This window comes from Zalophus californianus, chromosome 11 (assembly GCF_009762305.2).
Source record: "Zalophus californianus isolate mZalCal1 chromosome 11, mZalCal1.pri.v2, whole genome shotgun sequence".
Lineage (NCBI taxonomy): Eukaryota > Metazoa > Chordata > Mammalia > Carnivora > Otariidae > Zalophus > Zalophus californianus.
Genome location: NC_045605.1, coordinates 21716809 through 21732030, shown reverse-complemented (window position 1 = coordinate 21732030; position 15222 = coordinate 21716809). Strand labels below are relative to the sequence as shown.

The 15222-nt window shown below is 40.9% G+C and overlaps 1 protein-coding gene across 3 annotated transcripts in view; it reads left to right on the top strand.

Moving 5' to 3' along the window:
* The first annotated feature begins 328 nt into the window (after positions 1–328).
* CDON (cell adhesion associated, oncogene regulated) overlaps positions 329–15222 on the top strand; it is a 98348-nt gene continuing 83454 nt past the window's right edge. Inside the window, exon 1 of one of the 3 annotated variants that reach the window (XM_027580811.2) lies at positions 329–527. The gene's annotated coding sequence lies outside the window, so the exon portion shown is untranslated. Of the gene's footprint in view, positions 558–3643; positions 3877–15222 lie in introns of those variants that run through there. The other 2 variants (XM_027580808.2, XM_027580810.2) reach the window with 2 other exon arrangements.

The window sequence follows — 15222 nt, the reverse complement described above, 5'->3', positions numbered from 1 at the left end:
AAGGGGACTGGGAGAAGCTCCTGCACGGAGCGCCCCCCTTCCTCCCCGCAGATTGGTATGGCCCATACCCCCGCCGCTGATCTGGCAGGCTGCGCGCGCACCCTCCGGCGGGGCGCGGGCCGGCGGGGCGCTGCGGCCGCTGCGGCCTCTGCGGCCCGGTTCCCTCCTCCTGCTCCTCGCGTGCTCCTCGCTGGCCCAGCGCCCGCCGGTGACGCGCCCGCGCGCCTTGGCGGAGAGGAGCGCGGCCGCGGGGGCGCGCCCCGGTGGCTCCGCCCCCCCCAGCTCCCCTCCCCTGAGTCCCGGGTGCCCGGCTCGCGCGGCTCGGTGCGAGGAGAGCGGGGACCTCGCGCCAGCCCGCCCGCCCGCCCCTGCGTCCCCGCCCTGGCGTGCGAGGCGCCGCGCCCTCCTGCTGCCCTGCTCGGTGCATGGAGGGGCCCGTTCGGATCGCAGCCGCCGCCGCCGTAGCCGCCGCCAGCGCGCGGGGGATGACCTGGGGGTGGCTTTCGGAGCCGGCTGCCGCGCAGGAGGTCCGGGGACTGAGTCTGCCCCGCCGAGAGGTGCGGGGGTGGGCCCGCCGCAGGATCGGAGGGAGGGGTGGTCCAGGGACCCCGGGCTTGGGGGCCACGCGGCTTGGGCGCGGGAGGTCCGCGGGAGGGCAGGCCGGCGCGCCCCAGAGGGCGTGGGGGTCCCGGGCTGCGTGCGGGGTCTGGGAAGAGCAGCTGACGGATGCCCAGCGGGGGAGCTCCGCCGTTCCGCGTCCTCGGGGATTCTGAGCCACCTCGTGGGAGGAGGCGGGGTGAGGTGTCAGTAACACGATTAAATCTCTTTGACCATGATCCGCTGGGGCAGGTGAGATCCAGGGGCTCCGGCACGTTTTCCCAAGGGAGCGGGGTCCCTCGCCTCTCAACCTCCATCCCGCAGAGCGCCCGCGAGAGACAGTGATTTATGTGTAGGGAGAAGCAAGAGAAATTTCCTGCACAATGTATCTTTCTCTGCCTTCACAGACTCAGTGACTTCCCAGCCCCAGGGAGTGTATTTTTCCTTCTGCTCTGTAAAGCTTTCTGTGGATTGCATTATCATTTGCTAAATACATTAGAGCTCGCTATTTATTTCGGTCTGCAGCTTACAGACCTTTGTTGCTTTCTCTCCACATCTAGGGATTTCAGTAATAAATCACTGAGGAGGATAGATAGACTCTCTCGTCCTTGCCTTCATTGTTCTCCCTAACCCCACCAAATCAGGTCGGAAGGCTTTCCAAAAGGACCTCTTCTCCAGAATGCCTGCCTTTCCTAGTCAGGACTATCAGAAGGTGGCAGGTGCTTTAAGGGCAGGCTGCTTTCCAATTGAGATCTAGAATTTAGGGAACATCGTTAACAGAAAGTAAGCCCCTGTGTCCTAAAACAAACTCCAAGAAACAGAACATTGAACCAAAAGCTAACATGAGATTCATTCTCAGGGCAGTGGCCCCCAAAATGAAAGAGGCCAGTTCTTGTTTCCATGCCTCACTGATACCATTGCCCTCCGACTCCCAGCTGACGCTTGGCATACCTGAAGGGCAGTGTCAAGGAGGAAAAGGTAGGGAGGGGAGCTGGAAAACGAGTGGGTTTATTCTCAGTGTAATTCTAAGCATTCTATGACATTTTATAGCTCATTTTAAAAAAAAGTCTTTTAGCTGAAGATGGGGGCGTTGTTCAACTTTTAGGACAAGATGAAAGAAAAAAATTTCTGGAAATTTTAAATTAGTGCTTAACTAGAGAGCATTCTTAGGAACCCAGAGAGGCACCAAATACTGTAGTTTCTGTTATGCACATGTTGAAATAAACTGCCTCATACTTTAAGTTATATGAGAAGGATGGAGAAAACCTGTTTCATTTTGTAAAGACGTGCCCTGGGTGTGTGCTTGGCAGTGGGTAGAGCAGAAACATTTATATTTCTGTAAAAAACACACAAGTGTATATTGTTTAACTTTCATGCAAAAACTCAGATATAGTATTTGGAAATCTGTCTTTGTTTGACTAGTTTAGTCAACCAGGAAAATCAGTTACTAGAAGTACTGTGCTATTGTTTGTGTAGTAACTCACTTGGGATGCTTTGATTGATTGCTATGGTTCTCATCAACCTCCTCTTCTATGGAAAGTACTTAAACAGCTCTGACTCTCAAGCGGGGAAGTACAAAAAACCCTTAGGACTTGGAGCATACTGATCTAGCTTGTGTAGGTTGGCTTCTAAATCAATCTTACCCTTTGCCGTCTTTGCAAGAAAGGAATTAAGTTCACTTGAAGATAGGGACCCCCCCGCGGCCCCCCCCCCCCATCAGCAAGGTATATATAGAGATGGAGGCTTTGTATGGGAATAGAAACGTCTGTCATGGGGCTCTGCTCTAAAGAGGTCAGGTAAAATTTGTTGACTAGTTCTCCTGCTTTTCTGTTTTCCACTTGGCCCTTATGCTCTCATTAACTTTCTAGATGATCTCATATATGGGTTTGTCAAAATATAAGTTGAAGTAAACATTTTCTTCTCTAGGAATGTTTCTTTTGCACAAATTTAGACCAAAAATTGGTGATTGTGTCTAAGCATATCCTGGGGAGATGATTTCAGGAATTCAACAGTATCTTAGTGAAATTAGGCTGGGATAGGACATTAAAAATAACTAAATGAAAAACTGGTTGTTTATAACATGTAATGACATTAGCTATGGCCTTGTAAATAGCATTTGTACTATGTAGAAGACTAGATAAGAGCACATCAGAAGAGCAGATGAGTTGTCTACGCAGGTAGTCTTTCTTTAGATATATGATCTTACTACTTAATAGGAACTAATTAGATTAGAAAGAGAATTTGGAGTCTGGTTGCTAAATAGATTGCTTTGAAGGACTTGATTTTATGGTGATCTTTGATGAGTGCTTCCCCCCCCCCGAAGTTTTATTAACTTTGATTGAATTAGAGAATGTTTTATTGTTTTTATTCAAGATTTTATATTGCATGTAAGCATTCCATTTATAAACATTCCATTTATAAATTTTTGTTTTGTATATGGCACTAATTCATTTTTAAGAGACTAAGGAGAAGGGCTTTGATTCTTCTCAATTAAAATTAAAAGATGGTATACGGAATATCCTTCATGTCATTTTAAAACTATTGGATTACAGTTAAGTGAAAAACTGGTTTGTTGATTTGTTTTTTTTTTTTTAAACCTTCAAGTTTTTCGTCATTGTGCTCTTTCCCCCATTGTCAGGCTTAAAACATACAGTATCATTGTCATCTGTCCTCTGAATAATGGTCCTGAGGTGATATTATTAATGTGGCTTTTTAAAATCAAACTAATTATACTTGCCTAAAAGAGCCACATGTGTGTGATTCTAGCTTCCTGGTGCCTTTTGAGAGCCGGGGAGACAAGCTAGTGAATAGAGCTGAAAATTCATTCTGTATTTGATTAAATGGAACAGACTCGCAGCTCCTTACCCCAGCAGGGGCTATGAGATCTCTTGATCCCCGAAGCGGCTCCAGGACCCTGGGAATTCCATTAGCGAGCACCTGAGGAATTTCTGCCCTGCAGTGCCTTTTTTGTATGTGTGTATGTGTGTGTGTGGAGAGGGAGTGGAGCTGAGCGGTGATGGGGCGGTGGAGGGAGGGGGTGGAGAGAGGCTACATTAGAAGACTCCATATGTTAGCAGATCTAAAATCAAGGCATGACTTAACAGCTTATCTTGTAAGAGAAAAGCCCAACCCCAAGGCAGATTGCTAGTCAGGACTTTCTTCCAAGCAGGACTGTGTGGGGATGTGTTTTTAGCACTGAACCGAGCGCCACTGTAAAGTACAGAAAGTCGCTTCTCTGCTTTCCCTCTCAAGCACAAGCATATACACGTTGCAGCCTTGGTAAGTTTTCTCTGAATGATCTTTTGATAAATATGTAAAATTGTGTTACAGTTTGGTCTTGCCTGGAAGGACCGATGTATTGTTCTAATAACTTTTTAAACTGAGAGCAAAATCAGACTTTTATGGGAAGCCAGTTGCTTTGCAGAGATGAAATGCTCATTTGGGCAGGCATATTTTAGTGTGCTCTTTTGTTTTTATATGATTTTATTGCATTCTTGTTACATTATTACAGGATTTAAATTCATGGAGGATATATGTTTCTTTCCTGTTGTCTTTTTGAGAGTTCTGATTTCTAGTATCTTTTAAGGCATTGCTTTGCAGACTTGCTAGCAGCTGCAAGTAAATGAAAATATATCTACCAAAAATATTCTGTAAAATCTTGGGAGCAAAATTTTTGAGAAACATGAGTGTGTCTTCCTTCCCTGCCCGCCTCCCCCCCTTACCTCCCCCGCCACAGCTGGCCCAAATAATTTTTGGGTACAAACACTTTTTGGGATATTAGTCCAGTTTGTTGCTTGTGTACTTTTCCAGGAGGAGCAGTTCTGAATCTTGGATGGTATCGTTAATTGATTTTCATATTCCCAGAAGAGTTAAACATGAACGTGAATTCCAGTGCTAGTTTTCAACTGATGCAGAATGCTGTAGCTTATTCGGTGGTTAATTTGATATATTTTGTTCCTGATTAAAATCATGTCCTGTCACAGTGCTTTCCATCCTACCACCATGTAGTCCTCTCCCAGATTCTCCTCACAATACTGAGTGTTGGGAAAATAAAGAAGCCTTTTAGAGACTACGTTTAAGTGTTTCCCACCTTAACCCCGGGTATCCCTTCTCTAGCACAGCCACATTGAAAGGACTCTTGAATGAATTGGAGTAAACACTAAAGTCAGCAGTGTGCTTGTCTTGGTTCACAGTTGTTTCAGACTTTTTTTTGCCGTGTGATATATTTTGATGGCCAGAGATCATAAAAAAAAAAAAAAAAAAACTACCCCAAAACACATTTTGTTCTGCTACATATCAGTTGGAATGTGAGTAGGGACTTCAGCTCTGGAGAGCCAGCGATGTGCCTTTCAATCACAGAATGAAGGAACGGTGAAGTCCCTTGTATCCAAATTCGGAGGGGAAAGAAATAGCCTGGTTATATGACTGAACTGAGATACATTCTGCTCTCTGTTTTGTTGCTGACAACCGCCTGGTCGGTTTTATTTTTAGATTACCGTACTACAAACAGAATGAAAAAGTTGACACATAAAGCTTGCTTTTCAGGGACATATTCTTGTTAGAGACCGGCTCACCTTTTTTTTTTTTTTTTTTTTTTAATGTGAGCCGGGGCTTGACCGAAATCTTGGTTTACTCATCTATAAAATGGGGATAACAATAATATCTCTTAACACTGTTGTGGGGACTCCATGGGATAATGAAAGTAAATTGCTTGGATATACTAAAACGTCTCAGGGTTAGCTACTGTTACTTTTAGTAACTCCTCCCATACACATTAGTCTATTACTTTGATCCAGAGTAGTTTCTTTTTCTTTTCTTTTCTTTTCTTTTTTCAGAGTAGTTTCTTTAAAGTACTAACTAGTAAGGAATTCTCAGAAGTAGTGGTTTAGAGTGGTTTACAACTGCTATAGTTGTAGTAGGCTACCATTTTCTTAATTTTGCAGTTGAACTGAAAAGGCACGTGGAAACAATGTTGCATTTTTGTAATTGATTGTGTAAGAATGTACATGAGTGTACAGTTAATGTACACTAAGCGAACAGCTAGATGAAGTTTTACGTATGCACATATGTGTGGTAACTGTTACCCAGATCAGGATCTAGAGTATTTCTTTCACCTCGGAAGGCTCCTTGATGCCCCTTCCCCGACTAATTTAGGACTGCCACCACTGTTCTAACTAGTCTCACCATACATTAGTTTGGCCTGTTCTCAAACTATGTTTATAAAAATGGATTCATATGGTATATACTCTTTTATATCTGCTTTCTCGCACTGCTCATTATGTCTACGAGATTCATCTATGTTACTGTGTATGGTAGTAATTTGTGCTTTTTAAATTGTTATAGCATCTTTGGTGTGTTTTGAAATTTGTAGTAGTTCATTTTATTGGCACATTGGGTATGTGACTGTTGGAAAAAAAAGAAAATAGCACCTCTCCCTAAATTATTTGACAATCAGATCCTAGTGGCTAGCTTAGAAAAATTACCATGACCTTATTTTTGTACATAAAATTGGGTGAAGGTAATATAATTACTCTTAGTCACAATTACATAAAGCACATCCATTGATAACTGTATTCTTTTGTGCGTATGTGTTTTATTTTTTAATTTTTTGTTTTTAATTTTATTTTTTTGAGAGAAAGTGTGTGTGAGTGGGGAGGGGGAGGGGCAGAGGGAAAGGAGAGAGAATCTTAGGCTCCACACTCAGCTCAGAGCCTGACACGGGGCTTGATCTCAAGACCCTGAGATCACAACCTGAGCTGAAATGAAGAGTTGAACACTTAACCAACTGACCCACCTAGGCGCCCCTTGTGTGTGTGTCTTTTTTAGAAGGGAAGGAAGAGACCCTCAAAGCAGAGAAGAAGGACCACCTAAGGTAGCTTATATCTTTCGTGCTTAGCATTTAATCCATAATCAATACTTAGAAATGTACAGAAGAAACCACTAGCCCGGCATTAGCGTGATACTCTTTTAGAAGGAAACAGAGCAACACAATATTCTTAAAAAAACAAAACAAAACAAAACAAAAACCCAAAATGGAAGAAAGTGGAGCTAAGATGTTGTTATGCTATGGAAAAATTTTGAAGAACAGGACTGTACCCCCCTTCAGGGAGAAGGTTTTGGCTTCTTATTTGCTGTCAGACAATGCCTATGTGTTTAAAATTTCTGTCCGTGTTGTTGGAATTCCCTAATGTGCTAAATAAAATTTATTTCACCAAACAGTGAAACAAGAAAACAAGGTGATGTCACTGAATTAGAAGGCCGCTTGTTTGTTTCTTAAATTTTGGAGGGGGTTGTGGTTGAGGTAAATAGCTTGTATTTCTGTATTTGGAAATGTTGAGGAAGGATTTTCTGGATGTTCTGCTTGAACATAAGCCACTTCTCTCTCAGGAGACATTGTATTTTTCAGCTCTTGTAATTTTATTAAATCTTATTATTTCGTACTCCTTGACATGAGGTCATTCTTCACATACAGCCGTGTGCAAGGATGGGTTCCCCTGGATTCCAAAGAGGCAAGTTGTCCCCTTTTCTTCTTAAATCAGACCACCAGTGGCCCAGATTTCAGGGGGGTGGGGAGAGTTGAAATAGTGATATATGATTCATCTTTTGTCCCGTAGGGGCACTCAAAAGATGCAGATCGTGGTTCAAAAGAAGGAAGAACTGTGACAAATAGTACTGCCTCATGATAGAAAATGCTCTTTTGAGGGGACATGAGCTCCTATTACTAGACATTTGCTGAAGACACTGTGGAAGCGATCTCTTCCTTGGGTGAGAGATTGAACCACGTGACCTCTAATGGCCCTTACAGTACTAAGACTCCATGGAATGGTCTTTTCTGAAGGAGTGATTCTACATTAACCCATCCATGTGTAATTTTAGAGGGAGAAAAATGTGTTACAAATTTCCAAACAGTCACTGAAGAAATAAATTTTCTCAAACCAACCCTAGTTTAAAGTTGAGGATTGCCTCCACTTGTCGGCTCTTTTCACTTTAAATGTAATTCTTTGTCACTAATAAGTAAATGTCAAGTATTCTTTTTCTTACCTAAAGAGAGATAAGGACATTTCCAATATTCTAAGTATGTAAGTGTCAGAAATGGTAATGCTTTACAAGGATAGTATTTGCTTCCTTTTTATGGAGGGGCACATCTGAGAATTTCCTTGAGGCCATCCACTAGCCCAGTTATTTCTTCACTCCTACAACAAATGTACAGTCAAAAATGAAGAAATATATGTCTTTGCTCTCTGCCTTGTCTCCTCCACCCTACTTTTCTATACTTGAATTTTGGGGGAAAGGCCAATATTAGTGACTTATCCCATCGATAGAACTATATTTGGGACATTTTCTGAGACCCATAGTTATTTAATCCAACCATGTACACATCTTATATCTGTAAATAGATGTTAATGATTGATATTTAGAATGATTAAAGGGAGTGTAGAATCCTGAATCACCAAAATAGTGATTTTGGTCACTAAAACCAATTTTATTTTATAAAGCAGCAAAGTATAGTAGATTGAGTTTTTACGGTTTTGTGTTTATGTCCACACGTAAACCATTCCCTCCCTGGCTCTAAGCAGGTCTCTCTCATCTCTTCTCTGTTACTGCTACCTTTTACCCCTCCAGCCTCCAGCATTCTTTTTAAAATTTGGGAGAGGGATGAGAGGAGATTCAGAATGTGAGACAAAAAAAAAAAAAAAATCAGTGATTCTGCATGTCAAGCACAGCTTCAAATAATGAAGAAAATGCTTTAAAGAAAAAATAGTTAAATGTCACATTATTATTGGAATTCATGCATGATGTTTTCAGAATTTTATTTTTTTCTTTAAATTTTTTTTTTCTTCTTAGGGGGATAGGGGGTTGGGTTAGCCCGGTGATGGGTATCAAGGAGGGCTCGTATTGCGTGGAGCACTGGGTGTTATACGCAAACAATGAATCATGGAACACTGCATCAAAAACTAATGATGTAATGTATGGTGACTAACATAATAAAATAAAATTTTAAAAAATGGAAAAATTTTTTTCTTTTTAAAATTGTAAATGGATGAAGTTTTAAACAATTTTTTTATATTTAAAATGTGTATTTTTCTTCTGTGCTACATTTGGTGTCTAGAGAGCTGATGTCAAGTCCTGGCTGTTTTTAAAATACTCAGCATTGCAGGTGTTTCTTGGATATATATGTACTAAAAAGTGCATTCTGGCTTCTGTCTCTTGCCAGGAAAATGCCTGACAGTTATTGGCTTTTTATGGTATCAGTAAAAGTAATTAGTATTCTCTATTTTACTATAATTTGATATCTGTTCAATGAGTAATTGTACACACTGCCTGGTTGGAGGTAAATTTGGCAAGGGGGACAAATGTTTAATGGATAAAATACTACTTTTATCAGGCCATGAAATTACTGTAGTGACATCAGAACTTGGCAGCCTCTTTTATGACAATAAAAACAAAAATAGCATCATAAGCTAGGGATAAGACATTTTTCTTGTCCATGTATTTTGGCTTATTTTCATGGTTCTGGCCTCGGGGTATGTGTATAACAACACAGTGAGTAACAGGCAATAAGAATTAGGGAGTGAACGTAATTTCAGCTGAAACGGACATGCTGTTTATCACTCACCTCGGTTTTAGTCATTTAAACTGTTTCTTTCAGTTTGGTGACTAGGAGAACGTGAGGGTGGGAATGAAGAATCCTCATCCATAAAGTGGAGTTAACTTCATTATCTGGCATGATATGACCTCGCTTGCAATATGTTGAAAAAGTTTGATGATTGGCTTATAAAATCGTCATGTGATGGTGAATGTCTGGGTGTCATTACAAATGCGACAGTAAAGTTTTGTAGAAAAGGTGCTATTTAATCCTTTCTATAATCACCCCTAAAATAACGTGTTACCAGTTAATTCAGTTTGATTGAATATAGTGTTTCCTCCTGCCTGTTCTACCCTATTCACTCTTGCTGTGAAATTAGATTTTTAGATGTTACCATGATTCTTTTTTAAAGATTTATTTATTTGAGAGAGCAGGGCCAGGGGGCAGAGAGGGAGGAAGAGGGAGAAGCAGCCTCACACTGAGTGCAGAGCCCCATGAGGGGCTCAATCTCGGGACCCTGAGATCAGGACCTGAGCCAAAACCAAGAGGAGGACACTGACCGGACCACGCCACCCAGGTGCCTCAGATGTTACCATGATTTAATGACAGCTCATATACCAGGATTTCAGTTTGGTGTCCAGGCATCTGAGCAGTAAGTCCAGTAGATCCAGAGATTACTAAATACTGAGAAGATACTTTCATTGTTCTTGATAGACGATTCAACTCTTGAGTAGAACCATACTAAAGTCTAACTACTGCGTTCTTTCCATGATTTACCTTGTGGGTTCATCTTACTATGATCACCTTTTTAAACAAGCTCACTTTATTTCTTCCATTAAATCTTGGATGTTCATCCAAGATGGAATTAGGGATTTCATTTTACAGTAAGGAGGACTATAAAATTCTGATGGGTTAAAGTATATTTCAAAACTAATTTTTTAAAAGATTTATTTATTAGAGAGAGAGAGAGAGAGTGTGCAAACAGAGGGACAGGGAGAAGCAGGCTCCCCACTGAGCAGGGAGCCCCATGCGGGGCTCAATCCCAGGATCCTGGGATCATGACCTGAGCCGAAGGCAGACGCTTAACTGACTGAGCCACCCAGGCGCCCCCAAACCTGATTCTAAGTAGATACTTCTACTTAACATGTTTTCAAGTCATATTATAGTTAGATTAGAATGGTTCTGATCTCTTCATCCAATCTTTTGATTCCTATTTATTGATGGTTAGGCATATTTTCTTTTTTTATGGTCAAATCCTTTTTGAGATTAAAATAAAGACATCAAAATTCTACCCTGAATTTCTCATTCCAAGCTCTAGTCATCATGTTTTAGATTTGTGTTTTAGTGGGATTTCTCTTTTAAAAGAAATTGCAATACTCATGTTTTGACTATAGACCTATATAGGTCTTTCATATAATTTTCATCATACATTTTAGAGCTGATTTTTTTTTTTAATCCCATGGCTAACTAAAGCCAATTTTGAGTCATTATAAGATGGGTTGTTAACTGTTGTCTCCTATTAGGCTAGCAAACACAGTTGTCATTATTTGTTACTTCTTTTGTGTTTGAGGATGCATTTTAAAAGAGCTATTGTCGTAGCGGTTAGGTCTTAAAATAATTTCACATTTGTTATTATGCCAGCAGCCACAGTCGGGTTTTTAATCATGCAATACAGCTTGTGCAGAGATTGATATCAGCGTTTTGTGGCATCAAGTAAATTTTAGCTCTGGGATTTGACTACATACATCTTACTGTTGTCAGTTGGGGTTCTTATAACCAGCTCCCAAAGTGGGTTTCTAAATGTGACCCTTCTAAGTCTGGGCTGTATCCCACCCCACACATTTCGGGATCTCTCTTTGAGATAGGAGATAATCAGGGAAAAGATAAGGAAATGATTAACCCTGTAAGACAAAGATCAGATGCGTGTTTTCTTAGCTAGTTGTGCATAGATACAGAATACTTAATTAGTTGTGATCACAGATGTCAGCTGGTAATGGAATCAGGTCAACAGGCACCACCCGTCCAACAAACTCCTGAGGCCTTCAACACACTAGAAAGAGAAACTCAGTTTTGAGTTTTTCATTCATTTCTGCAATTAAGACTTTTTCCCCCTTCATGCGGAAATGTGAGCCTTCTGGCAAAAAATCCTTCCACTTGACAGTAGGCAAACGAAGTCCCCATTTACTTGTAAAAGTTCCTTCTAATTCACTGAGAAAAACTAACTTCTTTTGGGTCTGATTTACCTGGAGTGAATGTACGGCCTGTGTACTGGGGCAATTTAACAATAAGGAATGTGGTGACGAAGGACTGGCGTCTTGCTTTTGCAGACCGGGACCCTCTGTTTGGGTGCCCTGCGGACGCACAAGAGTGGTGCCTCCAGAGGCCTGGGAAAGCAAAGGACTGTCCTGTCTGGGGTTGCATGCACAGGCGGGCGTCGGCAGAACCATCACACCGCTGCCCCATGCTCACTTAGCTCCTTGCAGGGGAGTGGCGCGTTCCAGCAATTACGACTCCTGTCTTGTCCTTTTTATTGCACACACAGAATAATTTTCTCCCGTTTCTGATGGTGATCATTTCTTAAATAACTTTTATACAGCCCTTAGTACTTTGCAGAGTGTTTTACAGTTCTGGTGTGTGTTTGCTTCTCAGCTTAAATATATGAGGTAGTAAAGTTTTCATGAGAATGGAAACCATGAAGACAATATGCGATTGAGCGTTAGTATCAGATATGAGAGTTTTAATGTAGGTCAAAGTTAGATGATCTTTAAAATCTCTTGGATGTTGGGAAAAGAGGTTCTTTGAAACTGTAGTCTTTCTTTTAAAGCTTAAAGTAGGTTATAATTGCACACTTGTCTGTGCTTAGGATTAGAATAAAATACTTCTAAATTGGTTATTTTTTTTCTCTTTGACATTTCTCGGCCACAGGCCCTGTGTTATACATTCTATTGACCTAAGGGAAGTAATGGAAGTGAATTTTGCCTAAGGTAAAAATGGATTTCCTGGTGTCTTGGATTTTTAAACTCTTTCCTTTACAGAGGTCACTATTTTTATTTCTAGCCAGAGACCCTTGCTTTCTAGCACATTTCTTTAGAGCAGGTACTTGGGTGCTTAGAAATTCTGTAATAGAATGTCCCAGCTGAAAATGAAGTTTGAAAGCCCTTTCCAGTTCCATGTAAAGTAAGCAAAATAGCAAAGGGAGCTTTTTAGAAATAAATCTCATTTTATATTTGGGTCTTTGATTATGGAATGAGTATAAACTCTAAATTGATATGCTCTTTCTCTTAACAATTGTTCCACGATACCCCTGTATCCAAAACATGACGGATGATATCGAGACATAATTTGGTTTTCATTTCTTGGATATGTAGGAAAATGAATTCACGCTTTGCAGTTTTAAGTGAGCCTTTTAATGTTGTTTTGGTCCGTTGTTATTTCCCTTTCATTTTATATCACTGTATCATGTTGTCTAAAACAAATATTAAGTGCCAAGGCGTTTAGTGACAGCCAATTTGTGTCATTTCGGTGAAAATCAAACCGGTTGTTACTACTGAATGAAGTGGTTTAAAAATGGTTTTGATGACCAGATTGCGAAGGAAAGAAGGAAACATAGATATTCCTAAAGGCAAATCCTTGCCCCTCCTCCTTCATTGGAGTGAAGAGTGAGTTGTAATACCAACAGAGACCAGCTCCCAGTAAGAGGTGTGAGGCTGTTTATTTTCACTCTGGAGATGTATATACTACAGAAGGAAAACTCTGGCCTCGCTTAACCTAAGCAAGTCATTACTTATCTACAATCTGGCAAGCAATTTGATTAAAGTTGACAGAGCTCATATAATATCAGAACCAGGCCCTCTTAATGATTGATGAAGCTTGTCTGTAAGCCTTTTTTTTTTTTTAAAGGAGAAAAACTGAACAAGAATGAATACTTGTTCAGATCTCTAATTACCAAGTATAAGCCAAGTCTATCATGTAGTTTTGTCTATAGCGATTAATATGTATTAATTTGTATTTTTTTTTAGTAATGATTAAATGGCTTCAAAATAATATTCTTCTGTCAGCAGGTTAATTTGGCTTTTACATGATTAAATTCTTGAAATTTTAGAGTTCCTGCCTCATATTTTTTACATCTTTTAAATGTAGTTTTCTTTGATGTTTCCTTGATATTCTTTTTTTTTTTTTTAAGATTTTATTTATTTATTTGACAGAGATAGTGAGAGCAGGAACACAAGCAGTGGGAGTGGGAAAGGGAGAAGCAGGCTTCCCGCCCAGGAGGGAGCCCGATGTGGGGCCCGATCCCAGGACCTTGGGATCGTGACCTGAGCAGAAGGTAGCCGCCGCTTGACCGACTGAGCCACCCAGGTGCCCTGTTTCTTTGATATTCTTTAGTGGAAGTTTTAACCAATAAAGAATTTTCCTCTTTGTTCTCTTATGAAATTGAGTTATTTGAAAAAGTTTTTGGCTTTAATTTTAATTTTTTTCAACCCCTTGCTCTCTAACTGTACGAAAATAGTTTGGACAATTGTCATAGCATATTTGGGCCCCATGGAGTGTTGTGGTTCATTTCTTTGTTGCGTTGTTTCTTCTCATTCCCAACAGATTGATAGTAAGTGTGACTTGAATGTGCCCAATGTTCTTGAGATGCTTTAAACCAAGATTCTACATACGGTCTTGTCATTCATAGGCTGCCTAGTCAGTACTGGACTGCCAGACACCTCCCCCATCCCTACACCTTGTTTTAAGTGAACTTAGCATGTGCAATTTCCAGATTAATGAAACAGCTGAATTGAGAGTGAATTAGTTTTTTGTAAATGGAATTTTCTTAATCTGGGAATTTTCAGGCATTGTATCGTAAGGGTTTGGATGAGGGTAAGCTCAAGAGTGTGAGTACCTGGTGTCAAAGCCAGATTCTTCTATAGTCTCATGACATAGCCTCCCTCTGCTTCAGTTTCTTCACCTGTATAATGGGAATGAATGAAAGCTCATCAGGCTCTTGGGCTCTGTCATTTAGTGTTCAGACCCTGTGATCAGTGTGTGGTAGGTGCTCCTGGAGGGTGAGAGTTGCTATTCTGATAGAATTGCTGTCTCTGAGATGGGGGTTTATATCCACAAAATAGGATGTTATTGTGACATCGCTGAATTAGACTGTTGAATCAAAATCAAATGAGTGGAGATTAAACTCTGCGGAGCTACAAATGTGGGAATAAGCTAGAACTAATGATATGTTTCTGGTTTTGGATTGGTTAGAACCTGGTGCATAGCGAAGGTTAGAACCTGTTACGTAGCAAAGAAAGCTAACGGGGAACTTTTGGGTAAATTTCTGTGATTCTCCAAATAACTGCATGCCATTTGACTTTCTTGCTCCACATGTTCAATTTTGTGACTTTGTGATCTCCCCTTTCCCCTTCCTATATCCCCAAACTCAGTATAAATAAACTTAGCAGTTTAATACCGGGAAAATAAAATTCACTTTGTGAGAGATGTACTTCATACCTACCCTTTTTGACATGTTCTTAGAAGCAAGGGCTACCTGTCCTTGGAACCCTTTGCTAACTTCTCTCTTGATAATTTCTCCAACAAGTGTTGTCATCTAAGGGAAATTCCAGTGCTTTCTGGAATTCTTATATGTCTACTGAATGAGCTTGAATCTTATGTCCTTTTACATTTCTTTTCTTTTGGGCTACATGTGGTCAGAACAGATAAACCCTTCACTGGGATTGGTAGCATCAACGACCACCAATAAAGTGCCATTCCCAAGTTGTTCCCAGAGAAGAGATAGGATAGACGTGGGAGCATCAGATGCAGATGTTTGACTTGGAGTTGGGCCAGTTATGCACACTGTTGTCAGCCCCACCCGGCAACTCCCCTATTTTGTTTCTGGCTCGCCAAGGTCAATATGTTGCCCTCAAGTGTGGAGGGGCATCCAAAGAAGGAGTTGTAGAATCAGTTAGGTGTTGAGGATTCCATCTGTTTCTTTTACCCCACAGGTTGGCCTCATTATTGGATTTTTATCACTGGAATCCGGGTTTCCAGGGAAGCAC